Consider the following 13099-nt stretch of genomic DNA (forward strand, 5'->3'; position numbering starts at 1 on the left):
TTACATCAAATATTTCCAAAACCCAGAGCCATACGGGGCATGTCTTGTCATGGCGTACATTTAAAGGTTGATCCAATGGCAACTGGACTGGTTGAAGATTTTGAAGACATTTCACCTCTCCTTCAAAAGGAGAAATGAAGAAGCCTTTCAGAGATCTCTAACCAGTCCAGTTGCCTTTGGAACGAAGCTTTGAAAAAAAAAAAAACAGCGTCAAATCCAGGTTCACAAAGTGTGCATGCATCTGAGCCAAAAAGAGAAACATTTTCAAAAGCATTACACATAAATAAAAATCACACATTGAAAGTAAAAATAAAAACTATTCTTCAGTGCTAAACTTTATAGAACAGTTTGAAAGGAGTGCAGAGAGCAACGTCTCCAACAAGCAAACAACAGATCTCTTATGAAAAGCACTTTGTTCAGAAAAAGTCGTACACTCCATTGAGGATGCTGCTCCAAGGTTAACAGAGGAGGCTTACAGTCAGACATGAAAACTTTCAGTGTGGATCACAGCTTTCATTTTTGAAAGATCACTCAAAGGAATTACAGAAATGCTCTAATAATAGGATTACAGGACTTAAATAATACACAGAGAGGTACCAACCACGCCTTTTTGGGGGAACAACATCCGTTCAACTCTGCATCAGAACCAGTTGATACTATTCAATCATAGCTAGAGAAACAATTAGGAATACTTAGTAATATACATACATATATACTGCTTACGTTACACTCTACCAAAGCCACCGAGCTTTCTGGGGCCCAGTTGCATGGGAAGGGTCATGAAGGTTAGCAAAAACTCGGTCAATCTTAATTTTAAGCATCAATGACCTAATTCTATTTTACACCTAAATACTCATCATTACCTCTTAAAGCAACAAAAACACACAGTTTACTTACTGTTGCTCCAGTAAATGTTCCCTGTTTCATAATTTAAGCCCCACCTCTTCTTAAAATGTAACCGTAGTAAGCGGGCCCAGAGGGAGCTTATGTTAGCAACGAGGCTAACGCTAACATTACTGATCAAATGTGCATACCTTGATTTAAATCAAGTCCTGGGAGGGCCCAATGACCGGGCCCCTGTGGCATGCCGGCCCCCCAATACAAGTCCCAATTATAAATGGGAATTTGTGTTAGCCCTACTTTACATGTTTTGTTTGAAAGTGACCCGTAGGCTCGAACTATTTTGAAACCGATCCAGTAAATTGTATCAAGCAACATCTAATCAAATCTGTATGAACTGCAAAAGTATCTTACGATTAAAGTAGATGTTTTTGCCAGCGACCTGCTCAGATTGTCATTCAAACAGAACCCCCACAACGATAGAACTTTCTTGTAAGGGTAAGTGTTGTTGTTCTCACTCTCTTCACTGACAGAATCCGGTAATTTACCTGTCAAGATAACCGTGCTGCCATGATTGGTAAGTTTGTTTGTGCCAGAGTCGTACACCATGTCATTCCCATTTTTTGATGGGTAAATTACAAGTTGTGGACGATGGAGTCTGACAGCTTTAAAGCCGCTGGAAACTTTCTGACTATGTTATTTATGATCTCATGTACATAATATCAACCATCAAAATGTATTAGAAATAAGCTTACATCTATTTTTGTAACGTTGTTGATTAAGTTTTAGGAAACATTCAACATGGAAAAATATTTATTATGCATTAAAATCCACAAACCAACAATGGTCTGTCTTTTGAGTGTCATGTGATTTTGGATCACATCATGGCAAATGTGGAGAAGATGGGGCTGGTAAATCAATCGAAAATCAATCGAAATCCACATTGAGACCCTCTTACCGACGTAATCTTGCACATGTCGATTATTTACTGAAGATTATTTTCAGGGCGGTCACGTGACGACGAGTCCAATACGCATCATTGAAGTAATGTCCGTCGTTTGGACACATTTTGTCTTTAGGGAAGACGACACAGAACAAAAAGAAGTCAAATGTAAAACGACTGTTTGCAATAAATGCACTTTATTTATTTTCTACTGTTTTAGAGAAGTTCATTACTACTTTAAAACTAAAATGTGTCGTTTTCATTTCAAGTGAAGCTTTGATTTCAGTTCCAAATATTCAATAAATAACCACAAAATAGTTCATCAGATATGTTCTCTTTCATTATAAAAAATATCCCAGCTTTAATAGTTGAGCAAATTTACAGTAGAGACCATTACAATGAACTATAAGGGCAAAAAACAAAATAATCGTTCATTAATCGTAATCGAGGTCAAATGTTGAATTAATCGTGATATTGATTTGAGGTCATATAGCCCCGCCCTAGGAGAAGATAAACTGAATTACAAGAGTACGGTACTGGATTAAGCTAAACTTGTAAAACATCAGAACCATACCTTTAAGGAAAGTTCATATTCTGATGTGATAGTCATGGGGAGTAAAATCTTTGTACTCAGAGTTTTATATATTTTTTAGACTTTAATAAAACATCTTTGTGTTCTTTGTTATGATCAGCTTTTGTGTTAACTGATTCATGTATTTAAAGCAACCACATGAAGTCATTTTTTTAAAAACGATTAGATGTTGTTGACTTATTAAGTGTGTTTGTATTTTCCTTTAAGTATGTTTTTTTACACATCTACATATGAATTAAAATATGAATTTAGATGTATGTGCATGTACATCCAGATCTGTCTGTATGTGGGCACATGCATTTACACACTAATAATATTGAATCCTTCCACCATAAATGTATCAGACATTGACCGGCTGTATCTGTGACGTATATACATAACCAGCTTTTTGTGTTTTTGTCCGTTTGTTGTTTGTGCTGTCTCGTTGTGCTCTTTATATGTCATATAAACTCTTAAAATGCAAAGAAAAAATAAAACAGGAAAAACATGTGTTTGACTTCATGAGCACACTTACATGTCTGTTTTTGTGACTGTGTACTAAACTTTTTACTTGTATAACAAAAACACATCTAAAAATGTCTCCAGGTGTCTCAGTTTATCAGTGAACAAAGCTGATGTCTTCTAAAGCTGCAGTCATTTATTCCTGATGCCTCACACTTATTCTGTTTTTCCTGAATAAAACCTGTTTTTTCTTCCCTTTTTCTTTATTTTTTATCGCCGACTGATCTCTCCAAAGCGTTCTTTCTGTCATTTCCATTTCAAAGAAACAAGGACGCAACTCTATTTTGACATCTCGGGATAATCAACCTAGAGCGTATGAATAGTGTCACTGGTGCTCCAACTTGTTTCAGACTTGTTTGTAAGACAAAAATCTATGAATAATTTATTTCAGCTTAATCCCTCGTTTACCCCTCATGAATGACAAAAGCATAATGCGATTGTGCCAGTGCTGTTTCGTTTAGCTGCGGTGCAAGAGGCCAAGGCTGAAACTCTGTTTGTGGAGTTTAAAAAAAAAAAAAGGTTACGCTTCAGATGTATTCAGTACAAGCTGTGCGGCTGTAAAAAAAATCTTCAGCACTTTCTGGTGAAATTGCTTATTATTAAAGCATGTGAAGAAAGTAAAATCCTGCTAAGACCCTTGTTGGCTCAGACAGTGATGGCCGGTCAAATGTTTCTACCAGAACAACAAAGACAAATGTGTCAGGGAGAGACAAAAATGGAACACCTCTTACATCTGGATGGAGTTTCAGAAATATGCAAGTCTATTTCCTATATTTTGCACGTTATCTACAGTTTGACTGTTTTTTTGTTGTTGTATTCAAATAAGCTGAATTTTAAATCAATATGAAAAATTGTGAATGAAATGCTTATGATGGATACCTTGCCTTTGCTGAACACTTTCCCCGTGCATCCTATGAAAATCTGCAAGTCAAATTGCATCACATCACAGATGTTTTGGGCTCTGTGTTTGCATGTATGTATGTGTTTATTGAGTCTTTTGTTCGGGGTTTATTTTGATTTTTTTTTTCATGAATGCTGTTCTATTTGGATTTTGAAGAGTGATAATTAATAAGACAATGTATCTTGTCCTTCACATTTGGATTTTTGTTGGGATGTGGGGGGGGGGGGGGGGGTGTCTTTGGTTCGATAATTGATAGAGCTGAGGCAAACAAAAAGTGAAACTATCTAAGCATACAAGGGCGTTGCAAGGCTTTCAGGGCCCTTGGAATAGTTATATAGGAGCCCTAATCAGTTTTATTTTCCTGATTGAGCGTATCAAAAAAGTACAGAAGTATAAAAAAAACAATTTGTAATATATTTTATTTTATTTTATTTGTCAATTTTATTTCATTAAAAAAAAAAACAATAAAGTTAAGAAAAACAAACAAACATAAAATCTCAAATTTTTAATGAAAAGGAGCAAAAAGAAGATTAATCTTATAATATCTGCCCCTCTTTTACAAAACATTAATTAAAACAAAACAGAACACTTAATTCAAAAACAATTTTAATTAAATTAAATTGGCTGCAGGCAAACACAGCCACTGGCAGCCCCCTTGTAAGTCCTCCTTACCAATTCATTATACACAAGTAAGTATATCACAATACATTTTTATTACAGCATCACGAAAAAAAACAGTATCTCACTGACATATTTCCACATATTTATTCAACAAACTGGCTTTAATTTTTCTTTTAAATATCATGTTTGATTTTTATTCTTTAGTTTCTCTGTTGAGATTGTTCCATAAACCGATTCCTTTCACAGTAAAACAACATTCCCTCAATTTGGTTCTGAATCTCGGTTTATTAAAGATCTCTGTTCCTTTTAAATTATAACGGCTTTCCCTTTTTTCAAATCTGTTTTGGATGTTTTTTGGCAATGTTTTCTGATTAACTTTAAACATAATTTGCAGAATACTGTAATCAACTAATTCATGAAATTTCAACAACTTTAACTGAATGAATAGCGGGTTTGATGGATCTCTATACCGACTTCTACTGATGATTCTTATGGCTCTTTTTTGCAAAATGAAAATTGAACGGGTGAATGTTTTACAGGCACTTCCCCATACTTCAACACAGTATGTGAGATATGGAAGAATCAATGAGTTATATAAACTGTACAATGCTTTATTATCTAATGAATCCTTAACTTTGTGTACCAGAGCAAGTGCTTTTGATATTTTCATTTTTATATAATTTATGTGACTTCCAGTTCAAATTTCCATCAATCATGACACCTAAGAACTTAGTTTCCTTTACTCTTTGAATTTCCATACCTTCTACATTAATTGAAGCATCAATGCGTTCCCCTCTATTACTGAATATCATGAAATTAGTTTTTTCAAGATTCAGTGATAATTTATTTATAATAAACCATTCTTTTATTTTCTTCAATTCATTTTTGACCACATCCAACATCTGTGATATGTTATTCCCAGAATAAAATAAGGTGATATCATCTGCAAACAGAATACACTTGAGCAGTTTGGATACTTTCACAAAAATATATAGCAATAAGTAAGGTCTTTTACCTGCTTTTTGTAAAGTGTCTTGAGATAACACTTGTTATGAGTTGACGCTATACAAATAAAAATTGATTGATTGATTAATTGATTGATTTAATTTCTATTTCACAAGACGTGTGGATAGCAAAAAATATTTGTACAATTAAGAGAGTGTGTAGGTGTTTTCTTGCGATAATTGATCAAAATGAAAATAAATGACCCAATATTGGGTGTCTGGAACTTCTATTTTTGTTGCTATGGTATCGAATCAGACATGATTTGTTTTTTTTAATTTGTATTGTATCAAAGTAAAAAAAATGTGACTACTTTAAATAACTAGAACTTTGTGCTCCATCCATAAAACTCAATTGCAGTTTCAGTAAAACAATAAGAAATGATTACAACTGTGCAATTTTTGCATACTTTGGGCAATTTATTGCAATTTAAAAAGGTTTTCAAAACTGTTGGCTATATAATTCGGCCAATTTGCCTTAAAGAGAAAAAAACAGTAAGGTCAGGAAGTTTGACCATTGAGTGGGAAGTCAGCAAAAACAATAATCTCAAAATGAGTAGAGGAAATACCTTAAGGTCACAAAGAAGCTACACACCGTGCTTTGTGGCTGTGTCCAAAAGGTTGGCTAGGGGTGGTTGCATGGGCCTCCCTAGAAATTTGATTGGCCACCCCATGTGCCACCCTAAAAATCCTTAACTGTAATTGGCTATTTGCCCTTGCAGAGGCAGGACTTATGTAAAAAAAACAACAACTATAAGTTGTTGGGCCGAAAAAAGTCTGGACAAGACCAGAAACATTTTTCATTCATGTATTTTTTTATTTCATTTAACCGGGACAAACTCATTGAGATTAAAAGTATCTTTCCCACGAGTGTCCTTCACACAGGCAGCAGCACAGTATAAGTTTCTAACAAGAAACGAGAAGCCACACATACAAACACTTCAAAGTAAGCTGAAGGATCTGCTGATATTTGACAATTCAAAAAGTCCTGGCCCTTGTATTTTTCCACTTTCAGCAATATGTTGATATAAAAACAATAAGAATACGCTTCAGATTCATCGCTGAAGAACTAAGACGAGGTCAGCTCATTGCAGACTATTCAGTTTCCACATAATAAGCCCCTTCAGAGTTTTGTAAGCATGCTGAGAAAGGGACAGACAAAGAAAACAGGAACACAAAGCTCTCCTTCAGAAAGTGCTTCAATCACCCACTGTAAACACTTTCCAATGACGCAGACATTTACAGTAATTTACTGTTATGCATGAGACAGTACAAGCGGATCAAGGTTTCTCTCAATTCTTCTCATAAATTCATAAAACACAAGATCACATTTTCCGTTTCTTTGTAAGCTACTCAAGTTGAGCTGACAGCAACCCACACACAGCTGTGTGAGGAGTTTGCAGGTGAACAGAGCTATCAGGCTCACCTCTTGTCTGGTGTCCAATCATCTTACAGCAGAACATCCAGTTCAAATAAGAGTTCAATCCCTGTGGCAAACTGACAACCACCTGGCTGAGGTGCACTCATGCAAAGAATAAATCTCTATCAGCTGCTGCTTTAGAGGACTCTGACCACTGACCTCATGAAGGGTGGGCCAGCTAAGAGACCTTCCCTGCAGGGGAGGATGATCACAGAGGAGTAATACCACATTGAACTATATCATTAATATCAGAGTCAAGACTAATGGAGCAGTGTGGAAACATTGCTGTGATTTTTTATTTTTTTATTTATTTTTTGCCTGTAGGATTAATGAGTGAGCTGCAGCTGAGATGAAAAGATCCATCAATGCACTGGACAAACATCTCCCTCATTATTTCACTGTGCACACAATGCAGAATCTTTAATGAACTCAGAAAAAAATAACACAAAATTGGATTCTTCATCTCAGGCCTGCAAAATCACACAGTGATTGACAGATTCATTTATTTTAATGAAGCTGTCCAGAGGACAAGCTGCAATAATCTTGGAATTTTCAGTAAAAGAAAATGTTACTACGTCTTCTGATGATCTTGGAATTAGGACTGGGCCTGTTAGCGTGTTACAGATGTGGAGTTTTCCTTAATTGTGAACAAATCAGTAGATATAATTAGGCTGGCCGACCTTTTGACCACCCCATCTCCACTCAACTCTTGATACCATATTTGATATTTATGATATTTAATTTATTTGATAGGCACTTGGTGTGATGAACAGCAAATACTAACACCGAATTACACAAGACAAGTGTGGAAAAGTCCACAACATACTGAACTAGCTTTTAAAGATGGTACACCTGCAGACATCAGTATATTGAATTAATCTGCAGTGCAAACTGAGGAGAAAACCTCGCTGATTTTACAGCAGGAGCTGTGATTGGGGAGACTATGTAAGGATCTTTACCACTGATTATTGATACAACAGAAACTATTACAACAATGAAACAAGTTTTCAGTTATTTTAACAACTTAAATTCACGTCATCAATATTAAAATGCCGGCACACGTTCTGTCACAACACAATGAGTCAATCAATCAATCACATACAGAAAGGATAAAACAGCCAAACATTTCCAACTGTAGTTGTAAGCCTTCTGTACGGTGACTTGCCATCACGCTTCCTCTGCATTGTAAAACCATAGCCTGGGTGACGTCACCCATCTGTTACTGCAGGGGACGCTGGAGTTCCATTGGCGGCAGTCGCCATGCTGGAAATGCTGTCTCAGTCTAACTTTCAGTCAACCAAATGTCAGGCTCAGAGCTGGAGCTGAAGGAAGTTTTACAATACAGCCACCTGTCAATCAGGTCAGCCACGCACCTTAGTGTGAATAACGCTCATCTTTCATAAAAAAAAAATCACCCCCATACAGTCAGGGGAATATCTAATTAAGTTATTATTATGGTGGAGTTAAATACACACAAACATGTGGCTATTCTTATCAGTATTAACTGGACAATTGCATAATGGATCCTTAGAAAGAAGTTGTTGTACGATGAATTTAAAGTGTTACTTGATTAAGTTCTTAGAATTCCTGCTCATGAATCCACCAATCTTAATGATTTTTTATTTACTTTTTTCTACCAAAACCAAAACAGTGAACCTCATGATGGATGGGAAACTGGCTGCACTACCAGGCTGTCAAAAAATGATTATGTTTAAAATAGTTCATCCCAACAGGAAAGCAGGTCATTAAAATTGAAACGGCTCATGTGGCAACATACCAGTAAATGAGCTCAGTGAATTTCATGGCAACCAGCCTATTAGTTTATAAGATATCTATTAACATAACAATATAAGGTTTGCAGCGGTGCAGAGAAATTCACAAGGATTCTAAATTGAAGGTGTGCATTTGAGCATGACTCTATGGAAACATGCCATCATTTATTTTTTTATAGCATGAAGGTGGCACTACTAACAACATCACTGGGCTTGAAAACATAATTATCCTCCAGGGGTCGTGATTGTTTTGGCTATCCTTTCAGTAGTTTGTTTATTCTTGTTGTTCTGACCATGCATGTTGGATAAACACACTGACAGTCATCCTCAGTCTCCTCTGCCAAAGACCCCAACTTTTTACAGAATCCCTCTTTACAATACAGTAAACAAGCTTTCTGTGTGGGTTCTTTTAACACAGTATCCTTAAGGCTTCTTTTTTGCAGCACCTGCTACAAGACTGGAGGAAGAAGATGGGCTTCAGTCAGGTGGCAAATTCTTTAATTCTCTGTGTTGTTTGGCAGCAGCAGCAGCAGAACATACAGTAAAGCCACATATTCTAGTGTGGCCTCAGCTGTTCATTCTCTGCTGCTTAAATCAACCTACTTTTGTCCTGCTTTTACAGTCACCAAGGAAACAAGGAGTGAAGTTTTAACTCAAGTTTGGTTTTAACTTCTCCACACTTGTAAGTGTTATTGTATTAAGTGAACATAGTGAACACGACACACCACAGTGTTCTACTTTAAGTGTTCAAACATGAGAGTGAAATTCAGTATCTAGAGTAAAAGAGCCATTTTACCAAACCCAGCATGTTTTACCTTTCAGCTGCAGCTACGGCCTAAAAACAAAATCTGTATACACCAAACTTGATTTACAGACTAGATGAGCTGTTTTCTGTGGATCCCTAATCTGTGGCTGAACTTTTTTTTGTCAAAAAGTCTCAGAAGCGCCTTATATTTATTGGTTTTGTTCCATTTCTTTGTTGTGGTACATGTTTTGTTCCGTCTGCAGTCTAAACTCCACAATGTTTTATCTGATTGGTTGTAAAATAACAAAAAATTGGGCCACAATTTTGGCTCACACTGCAGGAGTTTTAAAATCCTTCCCGATTTTGAATTCGGGCAGCATCACACACTTACCAGATTTACTTCTCCATAATCTCAAACATGCTCACACTACAAGATGTGAAAATCTTTGCGATTACAATGCTTTTATGCAGAGAGGAATTTAAGATTTTTTGGGAGGGCTTTGTATGACTTAGTTTAGAGATAGGACAGTGTATGATGATGTCACAGTGAAGTTAAAAAAATACTTTTGTATCCTTTTGAATGATTATTTGATATTTGTTTGAAATGTGTAATAAGTGGCATGCAAGTTTTAATGAGTAAGAACGCATTAGGGAAGTGAAGTCTATTGGCTCTTGGAAAACTCTCTCCTGAGATCGTATGTCTTGAACAGTAAATAATCAGAATTTACATCACAGGAGTTTGTGTTTTCAGGCATTGTTCCAGGGACTAACTAGTTGTGCTGGAGAGCCACCAAGACCCTCTGATCAAATATTCTCAAAGAGAGGGAGGAGAGCCAGATCTATATAATGAGCTCTCTTTAAGACCACAAACAAGTGCTTATCGCCGTCACACGTCTTTACATCACAGTGCTTATGGAGCCAGTTTCTCTGATCATGTCATTAGAGCTGCTGGTTAATTTAGAAGGCTGTAACAGCAAAATGATAAATGGGAGAGTAAATAGGCTGCACTTGTTCAAAGCTCTTCTTGTCTTCCTGTCTATCCAGGCGCCATACACCACATGTCAGCATTTACCCTTTCACAGATACTGACTGCAGAGGCTGATATACAAAGTGCCAATTCGCTCATTAGTCCTGACTGAAGCTCATTCACTCACCCGTGGCTATGACTTTGTGAGCAGTTTGAGTTTCGATGTCTTGCCCAAGAGCACTTAAAGTTATGGGCTCGCAGGTGCAAGGAATCAAAACACCATCTCGACCCACTTTGATTCACCACTTTGTGGCGGCAGTGGCTCAGTCTGTTGGAACTTGGGTTGGGAACCAGATGGTCCTCGGATCAAATCCCGGTGCGGAACAAAGTCTGGAAATTGGTTTGGTAGCTGGAGGGGTGCCAGTTAACATCCTGAGTACTGCCAAGGTGCCCTTGAGCAAATCACTGAACCCCCCCAGCTCAGGAGCGCTCAACAACAGAGTGTAAAAATTGAATTTCCCCTTGCGGGATTAATAAAGTACATCTTCTCCTTTACCTCTGAGCCATGGCTGCCCAAATCATCTTCAGCATAACAGTGTGTTTATTACTTTAAAGCGATGTGCATACATATATAGGGTTGTAGGTGTCTGAGCTTCAGGACAATCAAGGCAAGCTGCCCATAACGAGAGTCTAAACGGTTATTCCATGTGAAAATAATCATCATTTGTAGTAATAATGTGGTAGTGACATCTCAGTCACTTCACATTTCCAAATTATTTAAAAACTGTTAGGTTTAACATGTCAAAAAAAGCTTTAAAGAAAATTGTAACAGTGATGTTATCCTGGATATAAAGTAAGCTGAATGATTAAAGGTAACCTGACACACATCACATTGAAAGTCTGCAATTCTTGGACACATTGTCAAAATGAAATTGTGAAGTTAAACTTTAAATGTCACCATTCAGAGGGATACACTTCCATTCATTCAAAACGTGGGTTGCATATTTTCTAGTTTATAAAGAGTCCTAAAATACATTTTAAAGGAGCAATATGTAACTCTGACACCTAGTGTTTAAAATAGGTACGGCGGTCCAAATTCAAAACAGGGAGCTGTCTCCCCTTGCCCCATCCTTCCTAGAGCCGATGCTCAGGCGGGTTGCCATGTCTCGAACACTGAAGCTTCAGTGTTTATCCAGCTCTGCATGGGTCTGTAAATCTTTCTGCGTTCTAACCTCTCTCCATTTTTAAAAAGCATCTCCAATATTTCTACTAGTTTTTACCACATTTCTGCTCGTGGAGCTTCCAGACCAGAATCTAAACTAAGGAGGAGGACATACTGGCTGCTGTGTTGTTAACAGAGAAGCAAAGATTTCAACATAGCATGTGTCCTTAATGTCTGATGATATAGTAAGGTCATTTTATGATTTAATTCAGTAGATATCTTACATATTGCTCCTTTAGTATACAATTATTGGCAGGAGATGAAAAATACATAAAGTTAATTAGTTAGTTTAATCTGATCAAGTCATCAATACAGAAAATAAAACGTCTGGTTCTCTGACTGGATACTATAAATAAATGTGGTATTGATGATGATGATAATTATATTGAATTATTACTCAGATTACATTGAACAAGTTTCTCAGTGGCAAAGTTTGTTTACCTATTTTTTTGCTTTAGAACATTTACAACAACTGCAAAAACAATATCAGATTTTAACCTTGGAAATAATTAGTTTTTCCAAGTCACAGCCCTTTCCCCGGCTCTTTTTGTATTTCTTAAACTACCCTCATGCTGTTGCACTTAATAGCTTTCTCACACACAGTGAAATATAAAGTGTTCCCGTCAGCAGCAGTATTTATGGAAGGGTGATATTAGATTTTGTTTGCATCATCACTGTGATTTAATAGAGTAATGTGCAGCACATGTTACCGGAGATGATGTCTGAGGTTGCCACAAACAAAAATTGCATGATTTGTCGGGGAGCTGAATTGACAATGAGTTTGACTCTGATGTACATTTTCTAAAAATGAACGGATACACCTTACTACCGAAACCTTTTTTTTCCCCTTAAAAGCTAAAATGAGTATTACGTACACATATAAAATCTAGAGCTGCACCGATCTACTTTTTTTCAATTCCGATACAAATGTACCGATACTGATTCCGATATAATAACTAATAATATAATTGTTGTTGTTGGTATTAAGTACAAGGTTACACAAAGGTTTAGCAAACCCAACTTTGCATTGCATTGTGCTGGCTTCACATACAAACAAGAAGCAGCAATAGCTGTCATGTTTTTCAAAATAAATCTTTTAAATTGAAGTGTAAGAACATATAGAAAGAGCTGTTCCATCTCGTCTGAACATCGTCATGGAGACAATTTGTGGGCACTTCTTACAGTTCAGTCTGAACCTCTTCAAAGTGAGACTGTACGAGCTGAGAATGTTTTGAGTTCCCAACCATGTTTTTTGATCAGTGGCATGGATCGGCGCTGTCAGTCCGATATCCGATATCCGAATATCTGAACCCGATACCAATATTAGATCGGATCGGTCCCATCCCTAATTAAATCATACTGCGATCACTTTTGATCAGTCCAGAGGATTTTAAAAAAATGATATGGTTTTTGAATGTTGTTGAGAAAAGCTTGAGGTGTTGGTTGAACACTGAGAACACATCATGGTTGTTTAGCATCCTGTTTCAGAGCAAAAGAAAGAAAATCAAGCTCCACCCATATGATGTTGTTCTTTATGCTGCACAGATCACCTGCACATTAAACTGGAGGCATTA

General features: G+C 36.7%; 1 protein-coding gene across 4 annotated transcripts in view; it reads right to left on the reverse strand.

The window, feature by feature from the left end:
- Positions 1-13099, reverse strand: part of ntm (neurotrimin) — an 893017-nt gene that overhangs the window by 41045 nt on the left and 838873 nt on the right. The window lies entirely within an intron of this gene.

The sequence above is a fragment of the Labrus mixtus genome, chromosome 14 (assembly GCF_963584025.1).
Source record: "Labrus mixtus chromosome 14, fLabMix1.1, whole genome shotgun sequence".
NCBI classification, from domain to species: Eukaryota; Metazoa; Chordata; class Actinopteri; order Labriformes; family Labridae; genus Labrus; species Labrus mixtus.